This window comes from Zalophus californianus, chromosome 6, assembly GCF_009762305.2.
Source record: "Zalophus californianus isolate mZalCal1 chromosome 6, mZalCal1.pri.v2, whole genome shotgun sequence".
NCBI lineage: Eukaryota > Metazoa > Chordata > Mammalia > Carnivora > Otariidae > Zalophus > Zalophus californianus.
The window spans coordinates 9,640,735-9,663,444 of NC_045600.1; the positions used below are offsets into that span (position 1 = coordinate 9,640,735).

The 22,710-nt window shown below is 48.6% G+C and overlaps 1 long non-coding RNA gene across 1 annotated transcript; it reads right to left on the reverse strand.

Moving 5' to 3' along the window:
- Window positions 1–1,460: 1,460 nt before the first annotated feature.
- Window positions 1,461–6,927, reverse strand: LOC113910292. The gene is made up of 4 exons (XR_003515993.1): window positions 6,762–6,927; window positions 6,483–6,636; window positions 5,367–5,603; window positions 1,461–1,631 (listed from the first exon to the last, which is right to left on the reverse strand). It is a non-coding gene; the product is annotated as an uncharacterized LOC113910292 (long non-coding RNA).
- Window positions 6,928–22,710: the final 15,783 nt, after the last annotated feature.

Below are 22,710 nucleotides of genomic sequence, written 5' to 3' on the forward strand. Positions count from 1 at the left end.
AGTCAGGCCGACATCTGACTGCATGAGAGACCCCGGAACGAGACCGCGTGGCAGTGCCCCGTCAACGCACAGACGTCGGAGGGGAGATAGTCCATTGCTCTTTCAAGCCATTAAGTTTGGGGATGGCTTGTTACATGACAGTCACTGGAACACAGGTGAATGTGCTTTATCAGCTGCAAAGGGTTCATTAGCATTGGGTATAACTGTCATCGTTCATCCATTCATTCGTTCAGTAAATGTTCACGGAGCACCGAGGGTACGCCGTGCCGATCGGGAACTTCATCCACATGGAGTCTCCCGAGCTTAACAAACATTTGCCAGCACTGTCAGGGGCCGGGAAGACAGGGCAGAGGACACAGCCGTGCCCTCCAGGAGCTCCTTGCCGGGGGGGAGACAGATGGGAACTGGTCATTACATAAAAGCAGCACAAGTTTAAGCTGATCCGCTTGCTGAACTTCGTAGGTTCTGACATGCTGTGTGACCCTGGGACACTTGCTTGTATCTCTGAGCTTCCGTGTCCTTCTCTACAAGGCAGGAAGATTCAGCTCTTTTCTGTCTACACCGTAAGGCCATTCTGAGAATTAAAGAGAAAGCCGAAGGGACGCTTCCTTGCAAATGACAAAGAATAATGCAAATATTAGAGATTATGAGGCTCAGCAGTTGTCAGAGTGAACCTCAATTTCCTTGTTTTATTTATTAAATCATTAGGGACTGGGTTGCGGCACACCCCCAGGAGGCTCCGTTTACTGTGTGCTCTGCGACAACAGCGCCCCTGGAGTTGTTCATCATGATGGCCTTGAGGGCTCATCTCGGAGCCTGGCTCCTCACGGTGCGCACGGAACTGTCTCCAGCCGCTAGCTAACTGCCTCCGCTCCCTCCGCTGTGACTTCCCAAGGCTCTCGGGACCTTGACCTTGGAGAGCCTGTGGATGACCCTTGGGAGACCAGTGCTCAGGCCAGGCCTCTTGATTTATGCAGGACACGCCTAGGCTTGACCTGGAGCAGGACTCGAAGGAGGAAGGGGGAGGAGGCACTGAGGGTCAGGTGGGATTCCCTCGCAGGAGAGATAGTGGGGGAAGTATGGGAGGTTTGTTTCAAAAGGCTCATTGACATTTTATTTGCCTGTATCCCCCCCTTCCCTCCACTTCTTCGAGCAAGTAGCAGTTTCTATGGCTAGGCAGAAACCCTGCCTGGCCTGCAAGATCTCCTGGTTCTTGTTTTCTGAAAAGCAATCCCCAGAGACTGTGCAAGAGGGAAGCAAGAGGGAGAGGGGGCTTCCCCAAGCTGGAAGGAGCCTCCCTGGGCTGTGGGTCCTAGAGGATCAGAGGCAGACCCTTCTGTCTGGCGACGCCCAGGAAGGCCTTCAGACCCTAGAGAGGGAAGGCTGCCTGGGCCATCCGGGCACCTGGGAACTAGGTCTGGGTATGGGCATCATGTGTAGCTGGGAAGGAGATGCAAGGCGCCAGACACCAAGGGGCCACGGGAGCAGGACAACGGGCGTCTCTCTGTCACCTGCAGGAACGCACTGCTCCCCTTCCCCTAGGACTCGACAGCCTTGGACACGCAGACTCGTAGTCCCGCAGAATGCGGCAGGAATGAATGAGGTGAATAAACAAGGAATGGGCAAGATCTCTGTTCAAAAAAAGAAGAGAAAACCTTTAGGTCCTACCGGGGGACCCCAAAGAAGACATTATCATTTCATCACATGCAAAGGCATCCTATGCCTTGGATAGGAAGACCTGGCATCCCAAAGTTAGGATTTGTTTTTTCCAAGTTAATCTATGAATTTGATGCATTCCCAATAAAAAACCCAAAGATCCCTGCCGCCCCCCACAACTAGATAAGCCAAATCAAAGGTTCACATGGAAAAATAAAGAAGGAACAAGATCCAAGAAAATTCTGAAGAAGAGTAATGAGAGGCAGGGACTTGTCTCTATCTGAAATTGAAACATACGCTACACATAAAGCATACGTACCTAAAAAATACCTAAAAATAAAACATACATGACATGACATATAGAAATGGGCCAAGTTCAGCAGCGATCATGCATCTACCCAAGACTGGGTAGCACATTCTACTCAAACCTCAGGCTTATTTCTCTTTGTCTAAAGTCACATACGCTCCAGCACGAGACAAAGAAGTTGACCAGAAAGCTAGCTAATGTCCCACTAATCCTGCCTCGTTCACAGGACCGTCCCCCACAAACACGATCTGTCCAAAGAGGAATTCAGTGAATCAACTGTCTCCATATCATTGTTCAAGAATGTCAGAGCCAGCTTGGATGGAGCATGCGGGACAGGAGACACGTAAGCAAAGCTGACGTGGTGTCCTGCAGTAGACTCCTCATTTTTTTCTAACCCAGTGACCGTCTAAACTTTCTGGATAAGAGATGCTCGTCTTTGCTCCACATATGCACATAGGGAAGGAGGCTGAGGGTGAAGCTGCTGGCTGGGGACCCCAAGGCCCACCCCCTGGCAAGGCCACTCAGCTCGGAGGAGCTCCAGGCTGAAGCAGGACCGCGAACCCCAGGGACCCCAAGAGGGTCCAGTGCAGCTGGGTCTTCGTGGAGCTGGGTTGAGGCCACCTGGCAGAATCCCAAATGTGGTCTTCGTTGTGCCTGAATCCCTGGGGAAAATGGAGGCCGAACTCAGCCAAAGCATCTCTCCTCAGGGAGCCTGAGAAACTTTGCTCTCTTTTCTTGATGAGGTCCCAGGACCTTAGTTTAATACTAAATAAACCACATTATGAAACTCTGGAGGAGATGGAGTTTGGCAGCCGTCACCGTGCCCTGCCTCCTGGGATCCCAGCCACCACCACCCCCCCCCACGACCCCGGGCAGTGCACCAAGGTCAGACTTTTCCCCTAGACTTGATTTGCCCTTTCGTGGGCGGGGTGCCAGGGACTGAGCCTTATCTTCATCAGGAGGCTTCAGAAAGTAAGGGAAGCAGCCTGGCAGAGTGGACAGAACCCTGGCCTGGCTGGGAAGCTGGAAACCACTGAGTTTTGCAGGCGTGCGGGCCCATCACCTCCTCCCTTTGGCCACCTGTGAAATACAGGGTTGAAGTACCACATTGTTTTTGGGATAATCTGTTCAAAAATTCAACTACCCTTTTCCCTGCTTCCTCTGCCTCCCCGCTACCCCCTCCCACTTCCATGCCCCAGGGAAGGAAGGTGGGAAGACACTAGAGCAGAGAAGGAAGTCTGCTGGGCTTTTGAATTTCAAAAAAAAAAGCTGGGTGCTTTCCTCTAAATGGACAAGAGTGTCTGCCTACATCTTGCCTCTCTCAGCTCCTGGGATTGAATGCTACAAAACGCCAGTGGAGATCCTGGTTGACACAGCTGCCGGCTGTGACCTTGGGCATCTACCTACGGTCTTTATGCCTCAGTGTCCTGAATTCTGGAATGAGGTGTGTGTGTGCCAGGAGGACACCCGATGGGTGCTTTCTTTCCCCACCCTCATTAGCAGTACTGTAACACATAAATCGATGGTTTTTAAACTTTTTTTTTTTTTTAATGATACAACTTTTTCTTCAGACAGAATTGAATTATATAGGGAAAGAAAGCAGAGCTACCTGGGTAGAAGTGAAGGGCAGAGGCCCTGCCTTAGGTATTCAGAATAAACCCCCTCCCTGGCGGTCCCCCACCCTAGTCCCTGGGGGGGCTTTGAGGACAACAGTTTAAAAATCTCTTCAGCTGGGGTGCCCCCGTGACTCAGTCAGTTAAGCATCTTCCTTCGGCTCTGGTTGTGATCCCAGAGTCCTGGGATGGAGCCCCGCATCGGGCTCCCTGCTCTCCCTCTGCCCTTCCCCCTGCTCATGCTCACTCCCTCTCAAATAAATACATAAAATCTTTAAAAAATAAAATAAAATAAATCTCTTCAAAGGATATAAATAAGAAATGTCAGAAGGCTCTTAATAAATTCCTATTTCTCTTATAGTCCCATCTCAGAGGGGTACCACTGCGGGCTGAGGTGGGTTTCGAGGGGAGAGTGCATGCAGGAAGTTGGGTGGAGATGTCCTGGGGGCAGCATCTGTGAGGCAGACAAGGGCAGGCTGGATTGGGGGGTGGGGTGGGGAGTGTAATGCAGTCCCAGTAGAGGCCATGGCCCTCCTCAGAGGGGATTCTGCAGCTGGGATGACCGATCAAAGGCTGTCCCAAGTGAGAGCCGAGTCTATGCCCTAGGTTGTTCAGTCCTTGGATGCAGAATGTTCTAGAAGGTGCGGGGCAAGGGAGTTCTCTTAGGAGACGCAATCTCTGAACAGGGTGGATAGCTGAGGGCTCCTCGGCCTCCCAGCCCTGCCTTCCTGAAGGAGTTCTGGGGAGCTCACCCCAGTAGCCTGGTTGAGCCCTGGTGATGGAGAAATGGATCACACAGACCCCATCCTTACTGTCATGGAGCTAGCTTATCGTCCTGACAGGACGATGGACCCTCAACAGCAAGCAAATTCATTCACATATTGTTGTCAGGGTGATGAGTGCTAGAAGGACAAGAGAATGGTGTGAGAGAGCATATCAGGGAAGGAGTCTGAGAGGAGGTGACATTTAAGCTAAGACCTGAGACAGCTCTCTTCCAAAGTCCTAAAAGACTTTCGGACAGGCCCCATACAGGAGGCCAGGCCTGGGGGAGTCGGGGGACAGAGTGCCAAGAACCTGGTGGACGTGGGACAGGAGGGGGCTTTTTCTACAAGCAGTGGGACCAGGCAAAGTAGGCTCCATGCCCAGGACCTACCACACTTCGAGAGGCCCATGAAGATGTTTTAATTGTAATTTTTTTTTTAATCAAAAGAAAAATACAAACTAAAAGAAAAATACAAATATAGTAATGCACATATAATAATGAATCTGATCTGGTTTATCTTTACACCAATGCAGTTGTAAAAAAATAATTTTAATAATCATTTTAAAATAATTATTTTAAAAATAATGTAATAGCTTTTAAGAGATGAAGGGATCACATGAGTCACGTGACGGCCCAGAATGGGAAGCCCGTGGTGGGCCCTGAGCAGGGTGGTAAATCATGCTCCACCTGTGGTAGATGCTGGTGGTGCCCTGCACGTTACCACCTTAGCCCCCCAAGCCAACTGCAGCTGTGGTAAGTAGATCCTGCCCTTGTGAGTCTTCCCACACAAGCGCGTCTGTCTCTCAGTTTTCCAGCACAGAACTTTCTAGAAAGCTGAGGGAGCATGTTCTGTCTGCAAGCAGAGGTGGCTTCAAAACACAGAAGGTTAACACCTTGAAGGACCCTCACCCAAAGGGGATGAAGTCGCTGGGCACATGTTGCCTCCGGGCGACAATTCTGTGGTATGTCCCACAAGTTCCTCAGCGGTCCCCAGCCGCACTGAGTCCGACTTGCCCACAGCACTTACCAGAGCCATATGGCACCTCTTAGGCTCTCCTTCCTTCCTCACCTCCCCTCGCTTCTGCCTTCTGGGACCACCTTCTAGATCATTCACCAGTTCGGGTCCCAAGCTCTTTCTCAGGGCTTGGATTTGAGGGTACTCAAACCACGACCCTCCTTTACAGTTGGACAGGGCTAGAGGAGATGGCAAGACGTGGTGTCTCCTCAGAGCTTGTTGAGCCGGATGGGGCCATTGATTTTGCACCTTAAAGGGGAGGTAAACAGAGACTCCACTGAGGTGAAAAGTGACCCGCTGGGTGCAGAGGACAGCCCTTAAAACCAGGAGGGGCCTCACACCAGGCCCTGTTCCCTCAGCCCCTTCCCACCCCTGAGCTGTAGAGAGGAGCCCTCCTTCCCCTGCGGGGAGGGGTGGCAGGAAAGCCCCAGGGACACCCCAATCCCCGCTCAGTGGAAGGAATCCCTGCTCCGTGGAAGGCCCAGCAGTGGGCTGAGCAGAAATCCCGGCCCGGACATTCTTCTCCCTTCAAACAGCCTGATGCTGCTCCAGGGAGTCTGCTGTGGGGCCCGCAGGGCTGAGGAAACATTCCTGTCCGTAAACCCCGTAAACACTTGATTTTCCTGGTGCCCTCTGCCAGGTGGCTCAGGCCCTTCCAGACCTCACACCTCCAGGATGCATTTTTTTTTTCTTTTTTTTCAGGATAACAAACAAGTGGATACAGAGCTGAGCCCTGCCCGTTCCCCTGAGGGAGGGTCTGGCCAGATGGTCCTGGATGCTCTTCGGGCTGTGGGGGTTTGGGGGGGAGGGTCGGGGAAGAAACTTCTAGTCAACACGTGAGAAATATTTCCGAATTTTCTTAGGTTCAAGCACCATTAGCTGGAAGACACAGCACTGCTTTAATAACATTAAATTTCAGGGAAAGAAGGATGCCCTCATTCAGTGCGCACATTGAATGAAGATGCACCCAAATTTCTATGAGAAGCGCAGGTCTCAAATTTGAGGGACTACTGCCCCCATTTTACAGATGAGAAAATGGAGGACCATAAACGTTCTTACCCCTTCGCCTCACCTGTAACAGGCTGATGGAAAAGTGACAGGTGGGGCTGATGGAGAAGCATGACAAACCTGGCATGATTTGCAGCTGGGTACCCTGGAGATGCTGGCGGAGAAGCGTCCACAACGTGACTGAGGGACCGGGCTTTGAAGAGGGTGCTGTGCCAGGCAGGTGGGCAAAGGCCACAAGGGTGGGAGGAAGGGAGGCATCAGAGGGCAGAGTGTTCTAGAAGGAGAACAAAATGGAAGCAGGAATGGAAAAGGACACATGCCACATGGGACCCCTCGAAATACCACCCTCAGAAGAGCACCAGTTAGGACTTCCACCCAGGTCCCACCCCGCTGACTCACTGTGTGGTCTAGATGAGCTACAGGAGCCTTAACTTTCATGCTGGGTCCTCAAACTGGGATGACTGCTCATTCCCCATTATGCTTCTGTTCATGCTGGGTCACCTTCTTTGACTCTCGGGTGTTCCGGTTTAGATGGGAAGTCCTATGGCTCCATCCCTCACACCTCACAAGGTTTTTCAGCCCACCCTATGTAGGACTGGGTGAGCAGGTCCGGGCTAACATCTGGAAGTGCTGACCTTTCTAGAAGGCCTCCTCCTTACTTCTAGTCTCCTCTCATCAACAGATGCGCCCCCAACACCCTTCACAGAGACACACAGGGATACACAAGGGTACACACATTTACACGTACCATCCAGATACACATATCACCGAAACAGACACTCACACACACAGTCTCACACACACGCTCACACCCAGTCACACATACAGCTACACACGGACACTCATTCACAGACACATTTTCTCTCTCTCTCTCTCTCTCACACACACACACACACACACACACACACCCTTACTTAGCCAACCCAGGAGACAAATAAAAATATAAGTTACCACCGTAAAGTTCCCTAACACACTTAGCCATTGCCTGGTACCCTGTTTCAGCAGACCTGGGGGGAATTGGTCCCTTCCAGGACACATTTCCTTTAATAGCCAGATGACCCTTTTAAAGGGGCAATATGCTTTTAAATTTTAGGGCCTATAATAAGTTTTCCTCCTCACTATTTAAAAAAGAAAAGAAGAAGAAGAAAAAGAAGAATTTTTTTTCAAGCTACCTAGAAAGAGAAATGACTCCTTTAAATTTTTATCCTGAGTAGAATTTAGAAGAAAGTCACCTCTTCCTCCCCCAGTCCGTTGACCTGGGGGCAGCCATCGCCTGGAAGACTGCCTTTGGGGAGACCCCTTGACTTTAATGTGGGGAAACCAGCCACAGCCAAGAGAGCCCATCCAAGGGGTTGGGGGGGGCGGGGCGGATAGCAGGAAGCTTGGCTACCTCAGCTTTCAAGTCTCCGTCTGTGTTTGGGCCAGAGGCGGAAGGAAGGTTCTGTCCAGCCTGGTGGCCAAGGACGAAACCCCTGGGGGGGTGGGGCGGGGTGGCGGGGGAGGTCCGTGGGTACCCGGAGCCAGCGGCCCAGACCCAGCAGGCCGCCTAGGGCTTCAGGCCGGGGGCCTGGGCTCCGGGAGTAAATCAGAGCCGTCAGAGTGGTAGCAGCTTGATTAAAGTTCAGGGGTTTAATAGATCCATTAAAAAAAAAACAAACCCAAATTACTCCCGCCCCCGGCGCAGCCACCTGGCCCGCTGCCCCCGGTGCACGCAGGCCCTCGGCCGGCACCGATGCGGCCGGGCCGGGCCGCCGTTCCTGCCTATTCCCGGAGGACGGTCGCGGGCCGCGCGAGCCCCGCATTCTCAGCTGCATTTAATCTGGCCTGAGACAGGCTGGCGAGGGGAAAATGCGCGGGCCGAGCGCGGGAGGCGGGCCGCCGAGCGAGAGGGACAGTTGGCCGGCTTTGTTCACTTGGTAACCTGGAGCGGGGCCAGCCTCGGAGGAGCTCCCCTGGCAGCAGCAGTCTGTTCCAATTAATCGCGTTTAACCATTCTAATCACACTTTAGCACATTAATCCTATTTTCAATCCAAAACACATCTGAGACAGCGGCATGTGGGCCTTTTTATGGGAACCGCAAATCAGATGTAACGGAGAGACACGGGACCCTCGTTTGCTTTGCACTCTCACTGAACTTAAACTTAATAAAACACGGGACTGGCTTGTGGTTGGATTTACTGCACGATGCTGATGCTTTCACATATAAATAGATCCCTTAAGTGACTTAAAAACCTGTCAGAGAGCGCAGTGAAAATTTGATTATAAGAGAAGCAGCACCGAGCCTTCGGCCCCTCCTCCTGACAGGGACACGGTGGGTCTGATGGGTGGGTGGGTGGGTGGCGGGCCTGCCGGGGCTCCCGGAGCCTCTCTGGGGCTGGCGCCCGCCAGCGGTGGCGGCGATGCGCGGGGAGGCTCGGCGGCCTGGTGCTGAGCGGCCTTGTAAAGGGCTTTATGGAGGTGTAATCTTGAAAACTTGATAAACCTCAGGCACCTCATCTCCGCCGTTCCTGTCGAGTTTCTCAGGCGCTTTGACGGGAAGGCCTCCTCTGCGGCAGGCTTGCAGGCAGGAGGGCGTTCAGAGCGGGCTCTCCTGCAAATGGCCGGGCGGGCGGACCAGAGGGTTCACCGAGCTACCTACCAGAGGCGGAGGACAACAACAACGCAGAGTCCGGTGCCTTTGTTTCGCGGAGGGAGATGCTTCCCAAAAAGGCCAAGGTGTTTGCCTGAGGTCAGAGCCGCGAGGTGCGGGCAGTGCCAGGTTGGGGCCAGGCCCCTTGCTGCCGGGGCTCCCTCAGGCCTAGCCAGCACCCTGCCTCTCCCCTGAGTGGTCCCTCCAACACACAGCGAAGGGGAGTTCATGCCACCCGAGACCCTCTTCCTCCTTCCAGTGACTTCTCGTCTAGCGGCCCTTCATCTCTGCAGGAATACCCACCTGGCCCATCCCAAGCCCCGTTAGTGGTCCCTAAGCAGCTGGATGGCTGCATTAAGGGAAAACATATCATTTACCTCTGAAAAAAAACATTGCTACATGGATAGTCTTGCATCGCACCTATGAATACTGGGTGCACTGGCCTGGGAGGTAGGAATCTGGGTTCGAATCCTGCCCCTGCCACTTCCCAGCTGCATGCCCTGCAGTGACTTAGCTAACTGCCAAGTCTCGGTTTCTTAATCCACAAAATGGGGACCACCAGAATAGCTACCTGGTGAAATGAGGGGTTTTTTTTGAGGACTCTGTCAAATGATTGGCATAGCATGTGACACGTCGGAAGCACTATAAAAATGTCAGCTACTACTCCCCCCACCCGCCAGAAATCAAGGACAAAAATATTTAGGTGTCCTCGTCTATTAAATACAACACTGATTCCTGGCACGTGGGGCTGGCCAGCAGATGAGAGGCGACATCTGAAAAAGTACGTGCTCAGTAGATGTTGGCGCAAACAGAAAGACATTATCTTTAGTACTTTATCTGAAGACAGGTATATGATAAAATTGTTTAAATAAAACTCTTACATGTTTAAAAAGAAAGAGGAAAAGCAATTAGATCAAATATCCGGGCTTATATAGTTCACTGTATTTGAGCATAAAATTTGGCACCGGGTTTACTGGAAAAAGGCAAACAGGGAAATAAGGTGAAGTAAGTCATCCTCATTATTCATTTGTTCAGTTAATCAAGTCAGCAAGCCCTCGCTTAAGGCACACTATGCGTCAGAAACTGCTTTTGGCAAGAAGAGGAAAGATGACTGATTCTTCAGGTCCAGCTTTCTCCAAGAACGAGACTCTAAAGCTGGCTTTACCATGTTGGCTCTTCTGAAAGATCCAGTCTTCTAGAATGATTTCACAGGGGCTGCAGCAACATTCCTATAGGCAGCTTCTTAAAAAGACCCTTGAAATCCTGGAAAGTTTCCACCAGAAGCCCGGCGAGGCCTTCTTGCAGAGGCCTGGCTTGAAAATCGATTTCTAAATTGCAGTTTCGGCTTCCTTCCCGTCCAAAATAGTACAGGTTTCAGGCGTGTGATAGAAAAAAATGTATGCAGAGATGTGAATTCAGTGCCCAGCTCTTCATTTGGATCTGGGGTGGGAGTTATCAAGTCATGCTAAATGAAATACTCAATGGTTCATAACACGGTAGGAAATGTAAAAAAAAAGATGTTGCAAAGAATTTGGATAGGAACCAGGATTAGGGTCTGATGTTTGGCTTTCTAAGTAAACACGTCTAGCTTTTTATTTTACAAATAACAGTCTGGAAAGATGCATTAGGGAATCTAAATGCAAAATAGAAATGAGTTTATCCAGGTAAGTAAGGTTTTATTAAACAATTTAATTCATTCCAGCTCCTTTGGAAGAAACTGTGGGTTATGGTTAATGTACTGAGCCAGACAGAAAGTGCATTCATGAAGTCACCTGCATTTAATATACAACTGTCAGAAAACTGCTCACCAGCCCTTTCCTGAAGAGGAAAAAGCTGAAATAGATTTTTATTTTCGTAAATGCAACAACAGAAATGACCAATGAATATTCAAGGCAAGGAAAGTCTCAAACCGGAATGTTAGCAGCTGAGAACACCAACAGAATTTTGGAGCACTGAGAGTCCCTGACAATTCTAGCCACTTTCAAATGTGCTGTGCCGGAAAGAGATTTTTCAGATGTGATACAGGAGGGAAAGGAAAACAGGAAAAAAAAAAAAAACCAAAAAACAAAAAAACAAACCAAGCCAACTGGAATTAAAACACAGGTCCCTGCAGATACCGTTAAACAAATAAATCAACTTACGAAATAGGTCTGTAACAGTCATGCTCGAACCAGGAAATTCTCAAAACAAGTATAATCATTTTATGAGCGTGTAAAAAAATCCTCTGTTCCTATAATGTTCTTTATTGGAAAAGCTAGACAGGTTTGCATGGGTGTTTTTGCTCTCTGCTTGGTATCCCTGGTATCCACAGTTTCAGAAGAGGTATTTCCCAAGTCCTTTGGCAAAAGAAAAATCATTGCTTTTTATATTAAGGGGTTTACCAGGCATCTGGTAAGAAGTCATAAAATTATCCATGATTACAAGTACACTCAGAGGCTCAGTAATGCAGCGAGATCTGCACGTTGGCGCTGTGCTGTGCTCAGACTTATTTCCTTGAACACCTCTTGATGGCTTCTCCTCCGTTTTCTGAAAGACCCCGAGTTGTACCTCAACCAGGCTTCTCATATTTTCAAGTGTTACCTTCTATCTCCGATTCTAACATAGTCACGCTGGCCCCAAAACAGGCGCTCCATGCACAGGCTGAAAGAAGCTGGTCAGATGTAACCCTGAAGAATGTAGAGAGGTGTAGCCACTGCAGAAAACAGCCGGATGGTCCCTAAAACAATTAAATGTAGAATTACCCTAGGATCCAGCAATTCCACCTCTGGGTATACACACATGTCCAAAAGAATGGGAGGCAGGGACTTGAGCAGATACTCCTGTGCACCCATGTTCAGAGCAGCATTATTCACAACAGCTAAAGGGTGGAAACAACCCAAATGTCCATCAATGGGATGAACGGATAAACGGAATGCGGTATTATGCGGGTACAACGGAACATCGTTCAGCTCTAAGAAGGAAGAAAGATCTGCAGTATGCTATAACATTTAGGAACCCTGAGGACATGTATGCTAAGTGAAATTAGCTAGTTACAAAAAGACAAATAACTGCACGATTCCACTGATTCGAGGTCTCTAGAAGAGTCAAATTCATAAAGACAGCAGGACGGGGTGGGGGGGGGTTGCCAGGGACTGGGGGAGGGAAACGGGGAGCTCGTGTTTAGTGGGGACGGAGTTTTAGTTTTACAAGTTGAAAAGAGTTCTAGAGATGGATGGGTGGTGTAGGCGTAACAGTGTGAATGTGCTTCATGCCCCTAAGCTGTACACTTAAAAATGGTTGAAGTGGTAAATGTTACGTTATGTGTATTTTACCATACAAAAAAAGTAACCCTGAGAAAATGAACTATTTCTCAAGAGTCTTCATAGAAGTCCTGCTGGAAGAGTTGAGAAGGATGGCACATCGAGTGGACAGAACTCAGGACCGTGAGAATACAAGGAGCACAGTGGGGAGACCAGGGACCTGGGTTCAGACCTGGATCCCCAGAAGCCATGCCTGGGTGGGTGCCCAGTCCGGAGAGTTGTTCGAGGAAGTGAAGCCAGACCTTGGGGTGACGACAGTAGCAACTGGCACTTGATAGTTTACAAAGCAATTTCATTTCATTATTTTGTTATTGCCTTGGCACGATCCCGTGAGGTTAGTCATAACATTACCCCCTTGTACTGGTGAGAAAACCAATGGGGGCTTGCCTGCAGGGACTACACCCGGAGGGGGAGAGAAGAATGGAACAGTGCCAGGAGACCCTATATAGAGAATGTTCCTCTTTGATGCATCAGTGCCTCCAGGAGGAAAAGTGAAGAATCCCATCCCCTCTTAATAACCCTCTCCTCCAGGAAGGCTTCCTGGAATGCACAGTGCCCAACCGGCATGCCTCCCCCAGGAGGGTGGGATCAAGTCTGTCTGAAGTCTGTCTTCAGACAGGGTTGATCAGGGTTACATCTTCACGGGGCTGACACAAAGGGGTAGAGTTTGTTCCCCAAGAGTATCTGCTTGGTGCTGCCTTCCCTAGCAGGCTGCAAGCTCTCAAGAGCAGGGAGCAGTCCTTCCCTTGGGTCCTCTACTGTGCCTAGCACAGTGCTGGGGACACATCAAGAGCTCAGAAGGGCTTGTAAATCGGGGCCAGACTGCTGGGGGTGAGTCTGGTGGAGACTGCAGTGGTGATACCTCTCAGCAAGCTTGCAGGTGGAAACTGTGGCCTGCTCCAGAGGGACCCGCATGGAAGGAGCCCCGAAACATGGCCATGTGGCCACTGCCGTATCAGTGGGCTCAGGGTAAACAATGCTTCTGTTGTTTCCAGTGAATGAAACCTCCAGGCCTGCCCTTTCACATGTTCCCCTGTGTACCCTGAGCCCTGTGCCCTGGGACCTGTTTCCCATTGTGCAGAGGAGCATGGGTAGGTCAAGGTCCTGCCAAGTGCAGCTGGGACCAGAGACTGGGCCTCCCTGCTTCAAGGCTCTTTCTGCCAGACACCACTGCTGTGGAGCTAGAGCAAGAGCAGGGCATGAGGTCGGAGGTGACTGCAGAGCCTGGGGCTGAGTGGGGAGGGTGTGGGGCCCAGCAGCAGGCTGGAGGGGGCTGCTGGAAACCGCCTCCAGAATCCTCTTCCAGGGCCAGACTGGGGTGGGGGGAGGGTGCTGCTAGGTCCTGCAGGGGCCTCAGTGTAAAACCGAACTGGGCACAGAGTCAGAGATGTACCCAAATCTCAGAGTGCCCCCAATTACACAGGGGACTTTGGGTTCAATGTAACTGAGGCTCAGTTTCCCCATTTGTGAAAATGGAATTAATAACAACTCTCTACTTCCACTGGAAGACTAAAAACAACAACAACAAAAGATGTAGGAAAATGCTGAAGAAGCTTTAAGAGGCCACAGATGTCACAGGGCTTGGTACGCAGTGGTGCTCAGCAAATGTTTGCTGAATGACTATTAAACAGCCAGGCAGCTGATTGAAATAGCTCTGGGGGGCCCACATATATGGTACGATCACCACAGAAGACCACTGCCTCACATGCGTATGGACTTTACAAGCACGTAGCTGGTTTGCTCCATAGGAGCCTGGGGGGTGGGAGGGAAGATGGCTTTCCCCTGGCACGGGAAGAACCTGCTGTAGACATGGTGGGGCTGATGGAGAAGAGGCAAGAAGGCAAACACACCTGCAAGACAAGAGGAGGTCTGAGGGGGTCACCCAGGACTGCCTTTGCCAATGCTGAGAGCAGAGCCAGCTCTGGGGGCCCCAGGCTCAGAAGGGCCCCGCACTTGGTGTAATGCCCTGCTGGCTGCCATCTTGAAATTCTTCATTTGTGAACAAGAGCCCTGCATTTCCATTTTGTACTGGGTCCGGTTCTAAAGCTGTTTGTAGGTGAGAAGAGGAACACAGTGACCAGACCTTCCAACTTCTCCTTCCACATACTTCTGGAGGGGTGAGTGTGTAAAGCCTGTCTCCCCAAGTGGACATTCACTCTTCTTTGGAGGGAGGTCATGTGCAAGTTTCTTGGAAGCTCCTGAGGCAGGGCCAGATTAGGGTGAGGAAAGTAAGGCCCTCCCTCAAGAACAAAAATTAAGGGACAACCAAAAATTCAATAATCAACATAAATAATACTTTAATACAGACTTTTAAAATCAAAATTAATGCCAAAATCCCATGATGAGCAAAATACCAAAATTATATATTTACAGCGTTAGTAATATAGCTTGTGTGGAACCATTATTGGAGCCCAAGGCAGAAGGAAAAACGTGTGCCCCAATATACACCTTTTGACATATTTTTCAATTGTTTTTTCCCAGAACATTAAAAGTAGTTGAAAATATTATTGAAAAACTGAAAAGTAGATGTATTAAAACTCACAAGACTATTTTAAATATGAATATTTTATTTTATTAATATCCCAAACAGAATTTACTATGATTTTACTTTTCTGCCTTTAATGGAAGCAAACTTATCAATAACATTTTCAAAAATCTACTTCTTTGCTAATGTCTGTTTAGTAGCAAGTGTTCATTGAGCACTTTATACTCATTTGCAATGGAGAGAATTGCCATGCTTGGGGATTTCTCTCTACCAAGTGACAACTTTAAAGAATGTTTAATCCACTTCAGTATACTAATCCTGCCTTTATTTAAAATTTTGATATTTTCTTCATCATGACTTTTTCTGCATTAATTTTGATTTTAAAACTATTGCATTAAAATATTATTATCTTGCGAGTTTATTGTTTAGTGGAAATAGGTGGTAGTGATGTCTATATGACATTGTGAACGTGCTTAAGGTCACTGAGCTGTACACTTTAAAGTGGTGAAATTGGTAAGGTTTATGTTGTGTAGGTTTAACACAATAAAAAATATTTCTCTTGATTATTGAGTTTTTCAGATCCCCCTCTTAAATTTTGTGCCTAAGGTAAGCACCTCGTTCACAAAGAGAAAATATAGAGGATGGGTCCTTATTTTCACAGAGAAGAAACATAAAGCTTCTGGCAGGCATGATTTCCAATTTGCAAAATTATGTCTGTTTAATAGCAAGTGTTCATTGAGAACTTACTATGTGCCAGGAATTGTGCTAATGTTTTACTTGCCTTCTCTCATTTAATTCTTACAACAATGCAATGGAGCGAGAGGTTCACGTTATCCTCATTTGCAGACAGGTAAACCGAGGCACAGGAGATTAAAGAAATTGCCTAAGGTCACACTGCTTGTGAGGGGCGGAGTGGGAGTTAGGAGCCAGGTCCCCGCCACTCTGGCTCTTCACCTCTACTCTCTCTCATCTCTCAGACCATCACTGGCTACCAGTTATAAAGGGCTTGCCCACTTTCCAATAGAATATTGTTCTTTTCCTTCTTTCAGTCACTTATGCACTCATTCATCCAATAAATGCATATGGGCTCTGAGTTGGGCACTACAGGAAACATGAGGTTGATCGACCCAGGATCTTGACCTCAAGAGGGCTTGGAGCGCAACAGGAGGTAAAAGGTACAAAGACATGTGGCTCTGTGGAGAAAGCACAGCGCAAACCTGGATCTGGAGGTCACATGTTGCCGGGGCCATCCAGGAGGGCTGCCAGGAGGTGGTGACCTTGCAGCAGTTCTGGAAGCCTGAGCAGGTTCCCAAAGCTCCAGTTCCATGAGGACATTTTGCCTGCAGGTAAAGAGGATGGTGTAGGGTACTGGCAGGAGCAGCAGATCGGGAGTTCTGGACCCTGGTTCTGTTCTCTTCTGTGCCTCTAACCGCCTGAGATCTTGGGCAATGCACCTACTGGTCCTGTGGGGCCTTGGCGTTCTCATCTGGAAAAAAAAAAAAAAAAAAAGCAGGCCAGACTCCATGTTACTGGCTCACCATCAGAAAGACAAAGGAGAAAACATACATCAAATGCCCAACAGATGTGTCAGAGAGTAAAATATTTTGGCTCTGGAGATGAAAACAATAGCAATTAATTATAAAAAGGTATGCAAAATTGTCTGGTGAGGGTGAAGGAGTGTGTTGGCGCAGGAAAGGATGCAAGCTGGCTGCTATGCTCTGTTACTCCCCCCACCGCTCAGTCTAGCTTAAATATCTGTCCAATATTTATTTTGAATAAATTCCTTGAACGTATTAGTGGGTCCTTTTGACTATAAAAATAACAAATGAAGTAACTGCATAATCAAGAGAGGTCCTTGAATATGTAGAGGGCCTCATCTCTTTCCCCTCCTGCTTTGACGAGCCAGAGAGGGGGGCGTATTGATCATCAACCTTCAGCGCTCTTCTCAGGAGCTGCAAATGGACTGTGGCCGCCGCTCGCCTGCCATGCAGGCCGATTTTGACGTGTCTGAGAAGAGTTTGGAAATTCTTGTCGCAGCAGACGGGGACAAGCTTGGCTAAAAGGGGGGTTACCGTAAGAAGGCGGGAAGTGAGGGGTCAGGAAAAGCTCAGCGCGGGAGCAGGGCAGTGGCTCTGGGTCCCAAGCGCATCTCCAGCCTTTCAGGGTTGGACGTCTGCTGGCCCTTCCCTATTCCACCACATTCGTGGTGCCTCAGCCCCCCGCCTGATCTGCTCCTCCTGCCCCAGGACATACTCACCAAGGACTCCTTTCTACAGCTCACCAGCAAACCCTTTGGGAGAGCAGATGAGCTTGGCCTATCCTAGCCAGCGGCTTCCTAGGTGCCCACCCCTGGTCTGATCAGCTGGGGCAGGGGTGGAAACATTGACTGGTACACTGGCCACGAAGGTGAGGCGCCCTCCTCTGGCCCAATCAGCTTTGTCCAGGAGGGTGAGGCCCCTGTCCCTAGTCCAATCATCTTTGCCCATGAGAGTGAGGCGCCCACTCCTGGTCCAGTCAGCTTTGCCCATGAGATGAAGCGCTCGCCCCTGATCCGATCAGCTTAGGCTGCGGTGGAACCATCGGGAGGCTCACTGAAGAGGACTAGAGTGGGCAGGCACTCCTCAAGACTCAAAGAGGAAGTTGTTTCTGGTAGTTTCTCTTCCTGGAGATTTAGAATTAGTGAGAGAAAAATCAGTGAAGACTGTGCTTTACTTTCTCTAAATAATAATAACAATGAGCGGGGGAGAGGAAAAGTTGCCAACACATGTATTGAACTCTTGGTATGTTTTAATAGCAGGTGTTCATTGAGCACTTACTATGTGCCAGGAATTGTGCTAATGTTTTACTTGCCTTCGCTCATTTAATTCTTACAACAATGAAATGGAGCGAGAGGTTCACGTTATCCTCATTTGCAGACAGGTAAACCGAGGCACAGGAGATTGAAGAAATTGCCTAATTGCCAAAACCCAGGTTTTGGGTCTTACAGACCTTATCTCATTTGATTTACAAAATTCTGCTGATTAACCCAAATCCTCCTCCAGATGCTCTCTTTACCCTTCCCCCTGCAGCACCGTCTGCTGGGGAGGCTGACCTCCGGGCAGGCCCCCCCTGGCCTGGGGCTTTCTGTGGGGTCCAACCAATGGGAGGCATCCGTGGGAGGCAGGAGGGAGAGACCAGGGCCTCTATTCCCCAGCGCCTGCCCTGCAGAGCTGAGTGTGGCCCTAGACCCCAGTTACTCCTCTCTCAAGGTGTCTGACTCTATAGGTCTCTCTCCTGGATCCCAGTAAGTGCCCCCTCCATGCCCCCACCCCACTGCCCCTATTGCTTAGGGCTCGGGGTAGTTATAGCTGGCTGCAACCCACCACTTTGTAAATAGGTCCTTTGTATGTAAACGCTTCTTGAATAATCCTCGAATTATCTTATTCCAAAATTGCTACCTGTTTCCCTGCTGGGACCTAATTAATCTGTCACCCCCGCGAGTTGGATGCTACTCTGCCCCCCTTTGCATACATTAGGAAGTAAACACAAGTAGGTTAAGGAATTTGCCCAGTGTCACACAACGGAAATGACAGTGAGGTTCCAAATCCTGGCCTGTCTGATGCCACAGCCAAACTCTTCATCACTAAATTTGGCTCTACCCAACTGACCATGCGGGATTCCCCCCCACCCCCACCCCGGGGGCTCTGGGGGCCACAGCCCAGGCACTGTCCTCTCCGGAGCTGGCTGGAAGCAACAGACCAAAGACTGGGTGGGACTCGCCAAATTCCAGAGGGAGCACTGCCCTTCTGAGCCTCAGCAGGGGATCTCCATGGGATGAAGAACAGGGAAAGGACTTCATATAAATAACAGACAGAGAGACAAAGGAAGAGGGCAGGGAGCAGCCAAGATATGAGAGAAGGAAAAGGGAAACAGCGAAGAAATACAGCCTTGGCTGCAGACACTCAAGAATGTTCCAGGAGACAGATGAAGGTTGAGCCGAGATCCTGCTAAAGGACGACCGGACAAGCTAAGACCGGACTTTGCCCAGATCATCTCAGAGAAAGGAAGAAGATGAGGTCGTAGGGACGCTCTGGGGTTACCTCTAAGATGCTACTATTGACAGTGGGGGAAATTGAGGATTTGGAGGTCCCAGAGGTGGGGGCAGCAACGCTCCGCATAAGAGAACTGTACCTGGAGCAGAGAGCCAGGGGGCTGCCCTGAGGACAGCAGGGAAAAGCACTGACAGGTGTGTTCTGACCACTGGGCCGTAGGGACAAGGGGGTGGAGGGGTGGGCAGAGGGCCAGCCGGGCAGTAACTCCAGGTGAAACCCTGAGCGGATTGCTCAAAACTCTCCAGGGTGGCCAGAGGGGATCAGGCAGGCAGGAAAAGGGGAGGAGAGATGATGCAAAAGACTCAGGACTTGGGGGGAAAAGGGGATATTCTAAGTGCTTAGAAGCAGGAAAGAAAAGAACATAGGGAACAGGAAAGAAATGAGAATAAGAAAAGGCCATCTTTCAACCTTTACAGCTGGATGGAACCTAAGAGCATTATACTAAGTAAAATAAGTAGTCAGGCAAATATTGTATGATCTCACTTATATGTGGAATCAAAAAAACAAACACCAAAAAAAAAAATGTGGTTGAACTGTGTCCCCCATAAAAGATCTATTAGAGTCCTGACCCCCAGAACCTCAGAATGTGACCTTATTTGGAGATGGGGAGGTGGTTATCAAGATATAATTGACATAGAGGGGCACCTGGGTGGCTCAGTCAGTTGAGCATCTGCTTTCAGCTCAGATCATGATCCCGAGGTCCCGGGATCGGTCCTGGGATCGAGCCCTGCATTGGGCTCCCTGCTCAGCGGGGAGCCTGCTTCTCCCTCTGTCTGCCATTCCCCCTGCTTGTATTCTCTCTCTCTGACAAATAAATAAATAAAATCTTAAAAAAAAAAAAGGAACCATCAGAGTCAAAGCTTTAAAAAAAAGTTGACATAGAGCATTGTATTAGTTTTAGATGTACAACGTGATGATTTATGTGTTTAATGTGAAATGATCCCTACAGTAAGTTTAGTTACCACCCATCACCACATAGAGTTTTACAGTTTTTCTTGTGATGAGAGAACTTTAAATATCTACTCTCTTCGCAAATTGCAAATATGCGGTACAGTAGCATTAACCACAGTCAGCATCCTGCACATCACATCCCCAGAACCTCTTTATCTTATAAACTGGAGGTTTATACTTTTTGATCACTTTCACCCAATTCTCCCACCTCCCATGCCTGCCTCTGGTAACCTGTTCTCTTTATAAGTTTGGTGGATTTTTTTTTTTTTTTTTTTTTTGGTGTTTGTTTTCTGATTCCACATGTAAGTGAGATCATACAATATTTGCCTGACTACTTTTACTCCGACGTATTTTACTTAGTATAATGCTCTTAGGTTCCATCTATGTTGTTTTAAATGGCAGGATTTCCTTCTTTTTTATGGCTGAATAAATATTCCATCGTATGTATTTAGAGACCACATCTTTATCCATTAATCCATTGATGGACCCTTAGGTTGTTTCCATGTCTTGGCTATTCTAATGGAGATAGGGTCTTTACAGAGGAAATGAAGTTACAATGGGATCCTTAGGGTAGGCCATAATTCAGTGTGACTGTGTCCTTATAAAAAGGGGGAAAGTTGGGCACAGAGAGGGGCACAGGGGGAAGACCATGGGAAGAGGGAGGGTTGGAGTTGAACAAGCAACACCAAACATTTCCAGCGACACCAAAAGCTAGGAAGGGGCAGGAGGGAAGGATTCTTCTAGGTTCTTCTACAGGTTTCAGAGGGTCTGTGGCTCTGCCAACACCTTGAGTTGAGACTTCTGGCCTCTGGAACTATGGGAGAACAAATACCCGTTGTTTTAGCCAGCTGTCTTGTGGCACTTCGCTACGGCTGCCCTAGGACACCGATGCGACAATTATGGCCGCCGAGACCACCAGCAGTAAGTGCCCAGTGTGGCCCGCTGGTGTGCGTCCTGGTGGTGGCCACGAGGGGGTCTCAAGCCGTGCAAGAAAAGCACCAGGAGATAGTCCACCAGCATGACTCCATCTGCTGCAGTTCCCTAAACTCCTCACACTGTTCTCTCTGCCAGAACATGCTCCCCTCAACTTTACTTCAGGAGAACTCCTCCCCATCTGTTAAGACCGGGCCCCAAGGCTTGCTCCTCTATGAGATGTTTCCTCCTTCCAGCCTCTCTGGGACTTGGTCAGAAGGTCTTGACCCATCTTCTCATTGCCCAGCTATAATGAACGCTACTTCGGGAAAGTGCCACTGCTGTCCACCTCGCCTGACACCAGGACGCCTCTTCACCCACCTTCCTTCCTGCTGCCCACCTGAGTTGGCTTTCGCTCCCCACTCTGCTCCCAGCGTCTGCCGCAGCACTGGCACCACAGGAGGACCCTAACGTGCCTTCGATTCTTCATCTCCCGCTCCTATAACATCAGGAGCAGGAAGCCCAGACAGTGATGTTTTTATACTTCTCAAAACCGCCTTAAATGTCTCGTTAAGTAATCACATGCTTAATATTGCCGGGAAATGGTCTCTAAATGCCAGAGTGGGAGAAAGCATTTTTCAGAGTACAGGAAATGATACAGTTTTGGTTCAAGTCTCCAGTTCACTTCTAAATGGAGAAACAGAATAGTCCCAAATCCATAAAAAAAATTGATAGATAATACAGATGTTCCTTGCTTTACAAAATAGATTGTCCCAGCAATATTGGGTGTAAATCAAATTTCTTAAAATCGAGTTACACTGGAAATGCACCATGGGAGCGTGCTTTTAAAAGGAATCCTGCAATGAATTCTTTTGTAAATCAAAGAGACACTCATTCATTTGGTCATTCAGCCATTTATTTATTCCAGCAGTTCTCAGCCCTGGCCAAACATCAGAATCACCTGGGGAGCTTTTAAAAAATATACCATATTGAGGCCCCACCCCTAGAGAGTTCTTTTTAATTGGTCTGGGGTGGGGCCCAGGCCTCAGTATTTTTAAAAACTCCCAGAAGATTCTGATGTGCAGCCAGGCTCAAGAAGCACTGGTTTATTCAATAAACATTTATTAAGAAGCCTCTAAGTCAGGCCTGGACCGAGAGCTGGGAATTGAGCAACTACTAATAAGATACAACCTGTTTCCTCCCAGGAGCTTAGAGCCTAGAGGCCAATGCAGGTACATCGGCAGACAATTTCCCTTGCAGTGTGAAGGCTGGGAATAATATATTGGCGTTCATCTTCTTTATAAGTGTAGATTTTTCATACAGGTCATTGGGGTTTTTGTATCAACGGAGACACAGTCAAATAACATCTTCAAGACAGTTCTACGGGGTATATTCCCATAGATCCAAAAGATTTCTTTGTCTTGTGTAGCTTTCTCTATATCTTTACTTTTAGTATTTCTGGGGCCTCGTATTTCAGCCTCTCTCTTAAACATCATAGAATTCCATCTTCACAAATTCACTGTGGGAAATCCCAGTCTTTTAATAGATGAGTTTGGTGCATTTACATTTGCTGCATGTGTGAGAGCTGACTTCCGCACACTGTGGTTCCCTCTGCTTCGCCCTTGTCTCTTTCCCTGTTTTGCAACATTCGATCAAGTCTTCATTAGTTTCTTTGCCCCTTTTAATTATTTGGAAGTTATTCCTTTTGTAATTTTAGTGTCTGACCTTACATGTTTCAACTGGAGGCCTGCACATTTAAATTAAAAAATACCTCTCTCATCCTCCAGGACAATACAATGATTTTAGAATGTTTTACCTCTGATCTTCCACCACTCCATTTTCATCTATTTTTTTTTTTTTTTTGGTCCAGTATTTTAGTTCCTTCTTGTGCTTAAACTTCCCCTAAACTATGATTTCTTTTTCATTCTATACAATGTTTCTATCATTTTAACAACATATTTGCTAGTTTCATTCTCTGCC